Source organism: Apus apus, chromosome 2, assembly GCF_020740795.1.
Source record: "Apus apus isolate bApuApu2 chromosome 2, bApuApu2.pri.cur, whole genome shotgun sequence".
NCBI lineage: Eukaryota > Metazoa > Chordata > Aves > Apodiformes > Apodidae > Apus > Apus apus.
This window is the reverse complement of record NC_067283.1, coordinates 67,510,360-67,524,548: the sequence shown is the minus strand read 5'-3', so window position 1 is coordinate 67,524,548 and position 14,189 is coordinate 67,510,360. Positions and strand designations below refer to the sequence as shown.

Below are 14,189 nucleotides of genomic sequence, written 5' to 3'. Positions count from 1 at the left end.
AAGCACATATAGAAATCTTTGCAGATTGCAGATCCACCAGCACTGTCTTGTTTACGGTAACACATCAAGTAATTTCATAAAAGAGAGCTTTCAGCTTGGTCATTTAAAATGTTCTAATAAAACATCTAGCTTTTAACATTACATTACTCTATAAGGGCTTTCATATGCTTTCCAATACGGCGTCTGATTGGAAGTATTAGCTGATGTAACTGGTTAAATAAAAGTCTAGATTGCTATGGTTCCCAAAGGTCATTTTTATGAAAAGATCAGGAAATATGTTTCACTGAAACAAAAAAGAACGCCGTATCAAGTTTAATAACACTGTTACTATAATGACATAAAATTCAGTGAGATGTTGTACTGTTTAATATTTGACTGACAACTTTCCACAGTGAAGCTGAGTTGCATGGAAGCATTCAAACTTCCCAAACAGAATTTGCTTTTAGTTTTGTTGCCCGTTCTCCTTTTTTACCCCTTGTTATAACACTGCTTGTTTCTTAGTTGAACCTGATGAACCTGATGTTCAGTAAAGCACAATAAAAATTTAAAGAGGGCCGCACCTCTATTCCCAGGAAGACTTTGTATGGATAGGCATCCCCAGATGGCCATAAGCTTTCTACTCTGATTCATCTTCTCCTGGAACAGAGGACCCCAGCAGTGTTTTAGGGCATGGCAAGGGCAGCACTGCCAGGACACAACTGCATTCTGGTTTTCCTCAGTGATGGCATAATCTGAGATAGCTTAATACTGGAAGCTGCATCAACCATCAGCCATTCTGGAAAAAGGAGAGGGTTCAGCTGTCATAATGCCACTGCTCCCAAATCTTCATTCACATAAACAACTGTAAAGGTGACTGACGCCAACAATTATGAAGTCAGAGCAATCTCTGGCTACATACAGCGTTTTGCTGGACGTGGTGGTCAGTGCTAGGATCAAATAATTCAAAAGTTTTTAGCTTGCCACAACTTTGCAAAATTTGGATTTTCAGATAACAACAAAAAATAGCAACCTCTGTCTCCATCCCTGGGACAGAAATGAGACAACACATGTCAATAACCTTTTGAGATCGAATGTGTGTTTTTTATAGTGCAAGCTTGGTTTAGCACATTTCCCCAGGACAGATTTTACCAGGTTAGTTTAAAAGTTGTTTGCATTCATCAGTGTAGAAAACAGAGAGCTGTAAGTGCTCTTGAAACATTTGCTTATAAAGCAAAAGTCTGGTTGTCCTAGCTCAAAGACTTACTCTACATTTTTCAGCTACTGTAAAATCCTGCACAGCAAAGAAATTAGTGCCTTTATGACAATCTTTGAAGGCCTGTCTGTAAATGACTGTATAATTGTATCCATATACTGACATCTTTTTGGAGGGGTTTTTCCCACTATAACACTTAGCTACCTTTTGGTAGTCATCACAAGAGCACCCACATACACATGTGAGAAAGAGCCAAAAGGGGAGGTGGCAGTTATAAAATATCCATTTATATGTCCTTGCTTGTTTACCTAACAGTGTAATCTAGAAGGCAGGTGACAGTTTTCAGCAGAGGCTCTACATTGTACCTACCAAAGGCCATCTGCCAGATGTGTTTCAGTGTAGCACACAGGGCTGGGGCAACCCTTCTACTGCTCATCCCTGGATTTCCTCCAGCCTCCTCACTGCTCTCTAATGTTCCTTCAGGACTCCCACGACATGAGCAAGGCAGTCCTCCATACCTTGAAAAAATACAGAGAGATGCTGTTGTTAATTTTTATAATTATGAGCTTTCAGGAAATGATACTCAGCTAAAGTACTCAAGGAGGCTCTGAAAAGGACATTTCAGAGCTGAGAAAACGCAGACATGAAAGTTACTGTCTCAAGATAACCTCACAGAGCTTTGGCTGAGGATGGCATAGAGATACATATATGCCTCAGGCTTTCTCCATCAGCTTTAATGACCAAGAGTTAATGCAAAGATTCAGTATTTAGACTTGCTTTAATTTTTGGTTTTGTTCGTCTTTTGGCCAGATTGGCTGGGATAAACAGGTACAAGATGGGCACAGTTTGGTCAGTTATACGTTTTCTGGCAAATAGTCTGATCCAAAAAAGAGCATCTGGTGAGTCTTGTTAGCAAATACAGATACAGTGGATTTTATAAGCACCACAAATGTGCTGCCGATGTCTTGGATGCTTGTCATGAAGCTGGTAACTTGGTGTGTTACAATATGTGGGGGAGATCTTTGAATGTACAGGTCTAAGTTTTGCCACTTCTTATGTGCAAATTTAAATTTCTGCTATTTGATCATTCATTATGAAAGATGGAACGGTGAGCTATTTAGCTGGCCTTAGGTTTGCTCATGAAGGTGAAAGCAAAGAGGTCTGACACAAGAAAAAATAAATGAGGATGGATCGTGATTCTCATTACAGCTGATTTCGATCAGAGATTAGCTAAATTTGGACGTTTCCTAATTGCTTTCTCCTAAAGACCTCATAGAAAGCAGAAAACATGAATCATCTACATGAACTGGACTTTAGGCTGATGTGGACTTTAAGCAACACTAAAACCGCCATTTATGCCAAACGCTATCTGTGAGTCTTCTCTCAACTGAAACAAATTACAAAACTTGTGGTTGTTCAAATGAAGTTGAAATTTCAGACATAGAATTATAGATTCACCTAACCAACATGCAGACTTCTCTAATAGGGGTAGAGATAAGATTTTAGTTTTTTATTTTAGTTTTTCTTTGTTTGTGTTTTTTTTTTTTGACGTAAGTCAACATTACTCAAACAGAGTGGTTGAAAGGCAATGTGAAATCATGACTAAAGGACTCCAATATTTTTTCATGGAAATCTATTAGCACAGAAGATCAATAAATATTCTTTCAACAGGTTTGTTTTTTTTATTGTTGTTGTTTTTTGAAGCATGCTGTAAACTTCAATAGCAAATTACAAGCTTGGTACAGAAATGTATGGGAAGGGTTAAGAAATCTGTATAACAGATGGCATACTATTTTCAATACTGTAAAATGAAATCATGCCTTCATTATTTTTTGCCACTAACTTCAGCAAAGTCAGAAGATCCATGATGTTTTAAAGGCAGCCACATAACACGCTGTTAAATTCTGCTCTTTTTTTTCTGTGGACGTATGATGTCCTATTAGACAGGTAAATGTCCACAACTGGTATGAGGCTAAAATCAACTGAAGTAGGGAAATAAAATGTCTAGGGGCAAGGGGTAGGGGAAGTCATAATTGTTTGGTGAGATGAGATGAAAGGGACTGTGACAAAGGGAGCATGACTTGAAGAAAGCCTGGGGATTGATGTAGATTCAGCAGTCCAAGCTAAATGCAGAGATTAAGGGGTCTTGAAATTAATTATTTTGTCTTCAAGGAGAAAACTGGAGCTGCTAAGTTATACAAATGAACTATTTATTCGTAACAAGAAGTTATCAGATTTTGTTATTACCAAATGAGGAGGGACTACACAGCAATGTAGTGGTTTCCTTAGCCTTGGTCTCTTTTTGCATGTAGCATTACCTATTATAACATCCTGAAGGCTACCGTGTCATGGCATGGGAAAAGGTCAGCCCTGGAGCAAAAAAAGATTGAGAGTGGGCCAAAGACTGATAATAGGGTGCCTGTTTACCTCCCTTTCCTGTAGACCATCAGACTGTGGTGTGCTGAGCAAGAAGGTGAAAAAATGGCCACATTAGCCTCTCTCACATTAGCAATGAGTCCTCTAGCTGTTAAAGGTACAGGTCATCCTGGGTGAGGTTAGTTTTTCATGGTGACTCAAAAGGATGATGTTGCTTGTGTCAGCAGAAGCTTAGCTATGGTCACAGACACACAGGTGTGGGCACTGCTTCTCTTAGTGAACTACCTGGAGACTAGACAGGTTGCTGCATGTAGGGAAGGCGTTCAAGAAATCTGGGAAGGTAGATTCAAGTTAGGGCGTCAGCATGAACACCATGACCTCTTCCAGCCCAAGGTCACAAGTGAAGAGGAAGACACTCTGAACTTGGCAGGGCTAGGCTTGTTGTGGAAAAGACTGGGCAGCATCGGGTATTTTTTTTCCTGGTTCAAAGGCCTACCCAAGTCATTCTGGGCACCACAAGCATGAGCAGAGAGAGCCCAACAAGTCACTGCCAGCATTCTGCTGCTCTGCACTGTAGCTACATTCTCTTACAGGTGCCCTGTCGTTTCATGTTTTTATGACACTAAGGTACCCAGTCCTTGCCAGGTGCTCCTGGGAACTATTATAAGCAAATAAAAATGCTCAAGCTTTCAAAACATCCGTGAGAACTCCTGGGGAAAACATACTGAAGTTCTGGGTTTCAGTGGGCTCTCACGCAAGGTCTGAAAATTCAACTGCTGAGAGGAAGTTAGGCTTTGGGTCCCTGAAAACAAGTAATTTTAGAGTGCTCCTAGAGATTAAACTACTGGCAGCCATTTTCTCACAGCAATAGATGTACCAGGTACCATGCCAAAGATTCATTCATGGAGCAGCTCCACTGTGGGCAGAAGCTCAGTGTTGCTGCAATGATCCTTAGGGCAAAACATTGCCCTCAAAAAAAGAGAAGGTGATTCAGAGTCCTATCATGGAAAATGTGCCTGATGTTTTCTGGGTCTACTCTAGTGAGGAAACAAATCTACATGAAAGTAAACATCAAGTGATGGATGGTAAGGCGCTGCTGTATGGTGGCTACCATGGGTGAGACATCAGATAACATGGACCCTTCATACTGAATGAACTTCAGAGCTCTATAGTGGCACTTGCTTGCCATGATTTATGTTTATAGTAAAATGGAGCTGTTTATTCCAAGAGGAAGTTACAGGAAGGTGACAGCCTGGTTGCCTTTCTACAGCAAATGCTTTGGTCAAAACACTTGCCAAATCAGAATGGTCAGGTGAAATTGTTGAATTTGCCTGCTTCTGAGTATTGCAAAGCAAAAAGGCTGCAATAGCTGCTTAAATCACAAGGCGATATCAATAGCACTTAGCCATATGCAAACACTGTGATTTCAAAATTTATACATGTTGGTGGATTTATTACACAGACAGAAGGACCTAAAGGCAGGCAAGACTGCCAGTAAGGTATACATTGACTGGATACCTGATTTACCTGTGTCACTATTCAGCCAAGACCAGAAAATAATTCATCAGGAAAAACAGAGAGCTTGGATAGGATGTTAACAATTCATTCAAATACCTGGACACATACCGCATCCTCAAGGAGCAGTGTGTGGGGAACAGACTTCTTTGCTGCATGGTAGAGGAGCTGTCTAGACTTCTTTGCTGCATGGTAGAGGAGCTGTCTAACTTCAGCATCTAGGATGGGAAAAGAAGTCCCACCCACTGATCACTTGAGCTATTTACCTTTTCAAGTGTTGTCAAGTGTTGGTAGTATTTGTTAGCAAGGCTTTCTTTGGCTTGTTAAAGAGTCTGGTTTTATAGTACATGGGTGAGTGATGCCAGAGCAAATTCTGAAGCTAAAATCAAAGCTACCTCGCCGATGTGTGAAGTGAGTCTTCAGCTGCTGGTGTCATATGAGCAGGAAAAATAACAGAAGCTGTGGCTATCAGAGGGGCATTACAAAGTGTGTCATGACATTGCAAAACCAGAGTGCTCCCCTTTTCTTCTCAATTTAGTCTTTCTTTTTTTAATGAGTAGTGAGTTACACTCAATTAGAGGTGACTGATAGGAACTGCAGGGAAGACACTCATAAGCAAATATGAAAAATAGCCATATACCTTGTGATCAGGGTATACAAATTACATCATAAACAGAAAGTAGTTATGGTTGATTGGAGCAATTAAATGTTTTCTTTAAGAAGAGAAAGAAAAACCTCCAGTGAGAATATTTTAGAAAATGACTTTTTAATCATCTGTAGAACTGCTAAAATTACTGTCTCCTAATAGTTTTAAAGTGTTCCTTAGTTAGAATTAGCTGAAATCCCTTTGCAGAGCAGCCGAATACTTCCCCAGGAACCTGTTTACAGAAAACTTTATTTTTAATCACAAGATCACATCCATTTGCTTTTACATAGTCCAAAGGAGATCAAAGCACATTTGGAAGTATTTCCCTGCTGTGCAGTCACAAATTCACAAAGAACTGCACGAGAAAGAACAAGTCCTAGAACCAGTTACAAGGACATGGCACACAGCAAGATTCACCACTCTAGAAAGAAACATTAATACTGATTGAAAAATCAGGTGTTTCCAGTGCTGCCTGATACATATTAATCAGTATCCTGCCACATTAATAAACCAGGTAATGCCTTCAGTCTTGCCGGCTTCCTCATCTACAATCATCCTTGCAAATACTGCTAACTTTGCATGGTTAAGGACACAATTCAGGAGGGAAAGGACCATGGCCTCATTGTTGTGGAAGAGCAGTCTCTGCCCAGCAGCATGGTGAGAAGGATGTGCGCCCTGGGGGCAAATGTCAGGGGACAGCTTGGAGGCAAACATAGAATCATAGAACTGTACAATGTCTTGGGTTGGAAGGGACCTCTAAAGGTCACCTAGTCCAACCCCTATATATTAAGCAGGGGCATCTCACACTAGAACAGATTGCTCAGAGCCCCATCAAGCCTGACTTTGAATGTCTCCAGGGATGGGGCCTCCACTACTTCTCTGGGCAACCTGTTCCGGTGATGCACCACCCTCATATTAAAGAACTTTTTCTTAATTTCCAACCTAAATCTGCCCTCTTCTATCTTAAAACTATTACCACTTGTTCTATTGTTACATGCCCTTATGAACAGAGAGCATTGCACACCCAGTTCTCCATTTCTGCCGGCCCTTGCGTGGGAATGCTGCCTGTCTGCACAGCTATGGCCATGAGCACAGACACGGGCACGGGCAGCGAGGGACTGGGCACTGCCAGCAGTGCCAGCCTGCACCTGGAACAGTATGAAAAGGCACACTGGGTGGGAGCACGGGGATCAGAATTGGACTCTCAGAAACGTTAGACCTAAAAATGGCCTTGTCTGAACAGAGTGAATTCATACTTGGTAGATATACTCTATCAATTGTCCAATTTAACATCAAGAATACTGCCCAGGGTGCTGCAAGAGTTCAAGCCTTGTCGCAAGAAGACTGGGATGCTGGGAAAGATAAAAGGGTAAAAGTGCTGAACACAGCCTGCTTTGGTCAAAGAAGCCCAGAGCAGCTTTCATATAAATGTGTTTTGTTTTGTTTTGGTTTGGTTTTTTATCTCAGTGGAAAATAAACAATATTCTTCCTTTTTCTGCCAACTTTAACCATACCTTCCCTTTGTGTCTGCAAAAAGATGATAATTATTTTTACTCACCTGCATAAAATGCTCGAAGAACTCCAGATGACTGAAGATATAAAAGTGGAAAGGAAATGTGTATATATGCATGTTTACATATAATTGTTATTATCGTTACAGTCTGTCAGGGAAAAAAGATTATTCCTAGCAAAGCTTTGGGTTTTTTTTATAACTTCGGAAGCTGTTTAATAACTAGTGATCAGATGAAACCCAACTGCTTTTGAAATCAATGAGAACTGGATTATGTGCAGGAGATGAGGAAGCTTTTGCAGAAAATGTTTATATTACTGAGTATTTGTTATCTTAGATAATCACCATTTCTGCCTATAACTTAAAAAAAACTCATCCTGCTGCTCTGAAAAATATGTCATGATTTGAAGATAATTTCAGAGGCCAACACCCTGGAAAATCTAAAACCTTGATCAAAAATACTTGCAAACAGTACCTTGGATCATTAAAAGCTGGCTGAAGAGAACAAGAGGAGAAGTCATACTGCAATACTGTTATCCTGTTTCCTTCTCTAAGGTTTAATCTTCATAGAATCATAGAATGGTTTGGGTTGGAAACGACCATAAAGATTGTCTAGTTCCAACTCTCCTGCATGGGCAGGGACAACTCCCACTATACCAGGTTGTTCAAAGCCCCATCCAACCTGGCCTTGAGTACTTCCAGGGATGAAGCATCCACTACTTCTCTAGGCAACCTGTTCCAGTGTCTTACACCCTGACACTAAATTTCTTCCTAGGATCTGATCTAAATCTACCCTTTTTTAAGCTTTAAATCATTACCACTCATCCTATCACTACACTCCCTGATAAAGGGTCTGTCCCCATCTTTCCTGTAGGCCCCTTTTAAGATTTAGGATTTTTAATTACTTCTTTTTTAATATTTATAATATAAATCATTCATTGTCATAGAAGGTCTTCTAAACATACCTTAACTCTTTGCCTGTCTGCTGCATCCACTATAAAAGATAAAGCAATTCCCTTCATGGACTAAATCCTGAGTCCTGCTCATTTCAAGAAAGGCTGGAACAGTGTGAGCAATTTCATATAAATACAATAAAATGGACATACCATTAAAATGAACATCAGTGTATGTATATAGTCATACAGTTTGGCTCTGCATTCAATCATGAAGTGCCTCTGTCATCCACCTTATCCCTGCAGCTAAACTATTCTCTGTTGCAGTAGTTCTGTGATAGCTCTTCTGGACCTTACCAAACTACAGCTTCATGAATTGCCTCTCTACTTGACTACAGGTATATCTACAACAGGCAGAAAGGCAAATATTACCTTACACCATCATCTCCGTTATAAGCTAACCTGCCTGCACTCTGAATCAAATGGAATCACTCAGTATTTCTCAGCAGCATTTCTCAAGTGACATTTGAAGTACTAGACTTTTCATCCACATAGCACAAACTCATCTATACTTTGCTGGGACTAGGTTCATGGTTCAGACCCTCAGCTATTGCTCTTCATGCCTCTTAGGTCTTGGTGACATAAATGATATTTTGATGCAAGGTACTTTAGCTCACTAGTTTGAGTGCAAGGCCTTGCTGGACCTTACAGTGGTAATTACTAGCACTGTGGGAAACATCTGCATTCAGAAGATTGCAGTAACACCCTCAGAAGAAAAGCATTTATCTAATACCTAGGAATAGGACTCTGGAAGACTTCCCAAGTTCACGAGGAAAAATACAGTTTCCACTACAGCTTGTCAATGAATATTGAAAAAAAGAGGAGTGATGATTAAGAGTTTAAAATAATCTCCCTTCCACCCTTTCACCTGCCTCCTGTGAAAACATAAAGCCGACCATGCCCCTGGCTTACATTATAATGGAATTATTGTTCCTGAAGGTTTGGCCAGTCAGCAGTCAATAGTGAAGAAATGACAAATGTGTGCACAAGGGAGGACCTTTGGAAGGGAAAGAGAAAGGAAAGAAGAAAATTTATTATTGCCAGTTTACTGATGAATGCAGGCATTAGAATAGCAGATGTAGAGTATGTAAGGGGCTGGAGAGTGAAAACTAGGTGTTGCCTTAGAGCACCAGGAAATGGAGCCAGGATTGTGAAAGCCATCAAGCTGCTTGCTCTCTGCATTCCTTAATGTATAATGAAATGCTTTGATAACCAAAACCAAAAACCCTAAAATGGCAAGTGCTTCCTGCAAGAACCTTTGAAATAAGGTTTGCTGCTAATATGAGGTAGTTGTTAGTATAAGGGAGAAAGATGGGGGAACTAGAACTCACTGTGTTGGAAAGGGGACATTTGCTTCATCACGTGAGACTGTTGCTTGGGATACACCAAACAGCAAGAAAAGGACTAGGAAGGATGCAGTCTTAGCTCCAAGGTAATGGATAATCCAGAAACAGCTGTTTCTCTTCCTCAACCTTTTTTAAACTGCCACAGGAGACCTCTTTCCACTCAGAGCTCAGTTATTCTTCAGCATCGACTTCTCAACACACCACTTTGGCTTTCACAAGTAATCTGTTGGACAGGCTGGGAAACCTGTGCTGAATTCCCTGGTCTCCAGTGTTTGGCTTTGGTTAGGAGAAGATTTGCCCCAAGACTAAACATGTGTAATATTAAGCATAACCTTTTCTTAGCTTTATTGTCCTTGCTCCTAAATCTAAATTATGTATACCTTGTGTGTATTTATGTGTATGTGAGTGAGGGAGAGTCTCAAACAGGCATGGAAAATGTGGACTCCATTCACTCTGCAAATGCTGTAATATGAACAGACTTAGAGAGGTGTGTGGCCCTATATATACTTAACCACATCTACTATAAAGAGGAAAAAATGCTGAGAAGAATTTTGTCATGTTTTCCATTTGAAATGTGTGAGCTGTAAAAAAAATGTTTCTTCTGGTAGTTTTTTCCTGTGATATTTATTTTTCCTGTGCTATTTATTTGTTACCATGTTTTTGGGGAACTTGATAAGTTTGTGAGGTGGTTTTTTTCCCCTTTCCCCATATCTAGAAAATATGCACACATTTGAATTATGACTTTCCTACAGGAACTAACAGCTGTATGTGCAAATCATGCATATAAATCAATTACCAAGGCCTATGTACTATAAATGCACCCATTAATTAAGCAATGTCAGATGCTATGAACCATGAAGTTCATTACATCTTTAGCATTCAAACCAAGGATTATTTGAAGAAGCAATACTACGTTTACCTAATAGTTAATGAAATTAAGCCGGGTTGTTGCCAACATTCTTATTTTATGCCTAATTCAGTGTTTAAATGTTTATGAATAAAACACTAACTGCTGAAAGCAGAAATGTTGAAATGTAATTACTGGTAAGTTATAACGCACTTGAGGACTCATTATACCAGACTTGGGAGTTTTAAGATCACCAGTGTAACACACTCTCCAAAAACACAGAATTTTTATGGGCTAAAAGCTGGAAAGGCATAAATGCTGTTGAATTTGTCCTAGCTGAGTGGAAATTTTGATGATCGTGGTAGTATGATTTATGGGTATAACATTTTCCAGTCATTACGTGGTTGCATTTCAGCACTGTGACATGATTTGCATATGTGAATATCCCTGCAAATTAACTTCTGATGAGAGCTACATCTGCCTGGATTAAGAAGCTCCTATCTTAAAACCAATCCAGCTGCTACCCTGGAGGACCTATTTTTTTTTAAAAAAAGGCAATCTGCAATGTCATCACATATAGTTTTTCCATATGTATGTCCTGATTTAGATTTAAATGTAAATATTGCATGGCAATATTGGTTACTTTGTTAGGGTTTATTCTGTCAACTAAGAGGCACTCAGTGATGTCAATATTAGCATTATCTCTACTGCATAGCACACTGCCTTCCTCTATGCCATAACCCTATCTACAGACAGCTAAATATAAAGATCTAGAGTAGGATCCATCACTGCTCTTTAAAGCCATTCTTAGCCACAAAACCAAATAAAATCAAATTTAAAAGAAAAAAAAATGCAAAGAAAAAAAAAGCAAAAAAACCCCTAAACCAAACCTAACCAACCAACAAAAACCCACAACAAAAAAACAACAAACCACACCATAAGACTCCCCAGAAGTAACAGGAGAAGAGAACAGCAAAGACCTTTAGCCAAACATCACCTTCTGCTGCTGGCTCAGCATTTCCCACAGAAGCATGGTACGGACTCTGCCACAGAAAACGAGTATGTGGGCCTGAAATAATCAAGACATGAGGTAAAGTCAGACAGGCAAACAGATGGGGGAGCACAGAGAGAGAATGAAGTAACTTTTTTTTTTTGCAGAATAACAGTAAATTGATGTTTAGCACTTTGCAAACCCCAGTAGGTTTTTTTGCAACACAACACAAGAGGAGCTTGAAGAAGGAATTTAGACAGTCATGAGGCAGAGTTATGAAGGAATTTTAAGAAAGGCATCAGAGTGTTTGAGCATTGTAAAAACGTGGGCTTGCAAATCCTGGGTAGAAGTGAGGCTTAATATATTGTGTGTGAGATGAGGGGGAAAAAGGGATTGTGATGCATGGAAGCCAACATAACTGCCTGATGCAGAAAACTGAGGGGAGCATGGAAGAGATGCTTGGAGTAACACAGTCAAAGCAACACGTAAGTAGACTTCAGAGGTGGCAGAGAGGGAGAGGAGCTATTATTTTAGGGTGGGAGGAAACAAATGTAAAGGTGCATGGACATAACAGCAGAACAAGAGGAACTGAGCTTGTGATTGTGCTGACTACTCAGAAATAAGAGTAGAGAGGATCAAGGACAGGAGCCTGCATTGAGGTAGAGAGATACTGAAAGAGTGAGGAGAGAGTTAAGAGAAAAACCAGAGAATTGAACAAGCACTGATCTAAGAGAAAAATAATATTTAGCATTTGATTTGCCTGAATTTTTAGCAGTGGAAGACATCAGATGTTTTTTTTCATTGTTGGAAGCATTTTGATTTTTGCCAACATCAAGCTTTTAAGATCTATAGTAGTTGTTGCACTGAATGTATGAGCTTATCCTTTCTTTTCTCCCAGTAATTCACTACCATTGCTGCTGCTTGAACACACTGCTTTTGCTAAAAGTCATTACAATTAAATTGAGACTTTAAAATTGTGACAATACTGATAATTTTATAATGCACTTCACTTTGCACAGGAGTTGAAAGCTTGACATACAAGTCAGTGACCAAACCCCAAGGAGCAATTGGAAACCGTTTCAGCAGTTCATATGGAAAGTCCTAACTGAAGCTTAAATAAGTAGCAACCAAAACCACACAGTAATATCCACACCACATTTTTAAGTGTTTTTGATCCCAATGTTGTAAACTGTTTGTGGAAATACAGTTTAAAAAAATCATTAGAAGAAGTGTCCTTAACATCAATTGAATAAGGGCTAGTAAATAGCAGTGTATTAAGCAGCACAAAGTCTAGACACAAACAAAAAACAACAACAAAATATCTGTAGGCAAAGGCACAAAAAAAACATGCTCTTGGAGCTAAACGTGCAAGTAAATGATCCCTCCCATTCTTAGGCAGAACAGTAACTTACTGTGAGACCAGTCCAGATGTGAATATAGCACTAAACAGGGAAAGAATGGTAGAGTCAACAGCGCTGTACATTTGTGTAAGCCAAGCAGGACATGCCAGCACGGACACAGCACTGCATCCTACTGCTCCCAGATTGGAGCTGGAATGCTCCTGCCAGCTCAGTGTGGAGGCAATAGGGCTTGCTCTGCTTGCACCCACCACATGTAAATCTAAGTCTGCTGCTTGAAGTCTCAGAATCTGCAGCTGGTCATTGCCTCATATAACAAGTTACTGACTTGATGGGTACCATCCAATGACATTCAGTGCTGCTGAATGCAGGCACATGTGAGAAGGTTAACAAGTGAAAGACTTATATTCAGTCTTATCAGCATTCATGAACAGCACTGAGATTCATTCCAGTGCTGATAATTCCTAAATCAAGACCTCTGTTATGAAACATGAATGCAGACTTAAGAAAGGCAGGAGGAGATTCTCACTCTCTAAAGCACAGCTTTGCTCAGTGGCAGTCTCTTAGCCAATGTGGTTAATCTGAGGTGTGATTATTGCTGATTGAAAACTTTTCCCAATACCCTGCCATGATGACTTGAAATATAGTCAGCATTGGCAATTTTTGACACTGTCTATGGAATATTAAACTTTTGGATCAAAAGCTGGACATGAGACACCAATGTGCAGTTGCAGCCCAGAAGGGCTCCATCCTGGGCTGTATCAAAAGAAGTGTGGTCAGCAGATTGAGAGAGGTGATTCTGCTCCTCTTCTCTGCCCTGGTGAGACCTCATCTAGAATATTGCATCCAGCTTTGGTGTCCCCAGCACAAGAAAGATGTGGACCTGTTGGAATGTGTCCAGAGAAGGGCCAGAAAAATTATTTGAGGGCTGGAGCACCTGTCTTATGAGGACAGGCTGAGGGAGTTGGGGTTGTTCAGCCTGAAGAAGAGAAGGCTCCTGGGGGACCTCATAGTGGCCTTCCAGTACCTGAAGGGGGCCTACAGGAAAGCTGGGGAGGGACTTTTTACAGGGACTTGCAGTGACAGAACAATGGTTAATGGAATAAAACTGAAAGAAGAGAGATTTAGGTTAGAGATCAGGCATAAATTCTTCAGCGTAAGGGTAGTGAGACACTGGAACAGGCTGCCCAGAGGTGATGTGGGGGCTCCACTCCTGGAGGTGTTCAAGGCCAGGGTGGGTGGGGCTCTGAGCAGCCTGTTCTAGTGGCAGGTGTCCCTGCCCATGCAGGGGAGTTGGAACTCAATGATCTTTAAGGTTGGATGATCTTGATGGTCTTCCAACTCTAAACATTCTGTGATTCTGTGATCTCACAAGTTAAGTAGGGATAGAGAGCAGCCTGGGGAGATGATGCAATCCTTATCCAGTGCAGGCTTTGCTTCCTCTTAAAGCTGCTG

General features: G+C 40.4%; 1 non-coding gene across 1 annotated transcript; it reads left to right on the top strand.

Moving 5' to 3' along the window:
* Positions 1 to 13,275: 13,275 nt before the first annotated feature.
* Positions 13,276 to 13,444, top strand: LOC127381941 (U4 spliceosomal RNA). The gene has a single exon (XR_007888834.1). It is a non-coding gene; the product is annotated as a U4 spliceosomal RNA (small nuclear RNA).
* The last annotated feature ends 745 nt before the right edge of the window (positions 13,445 to 14,189 follow it).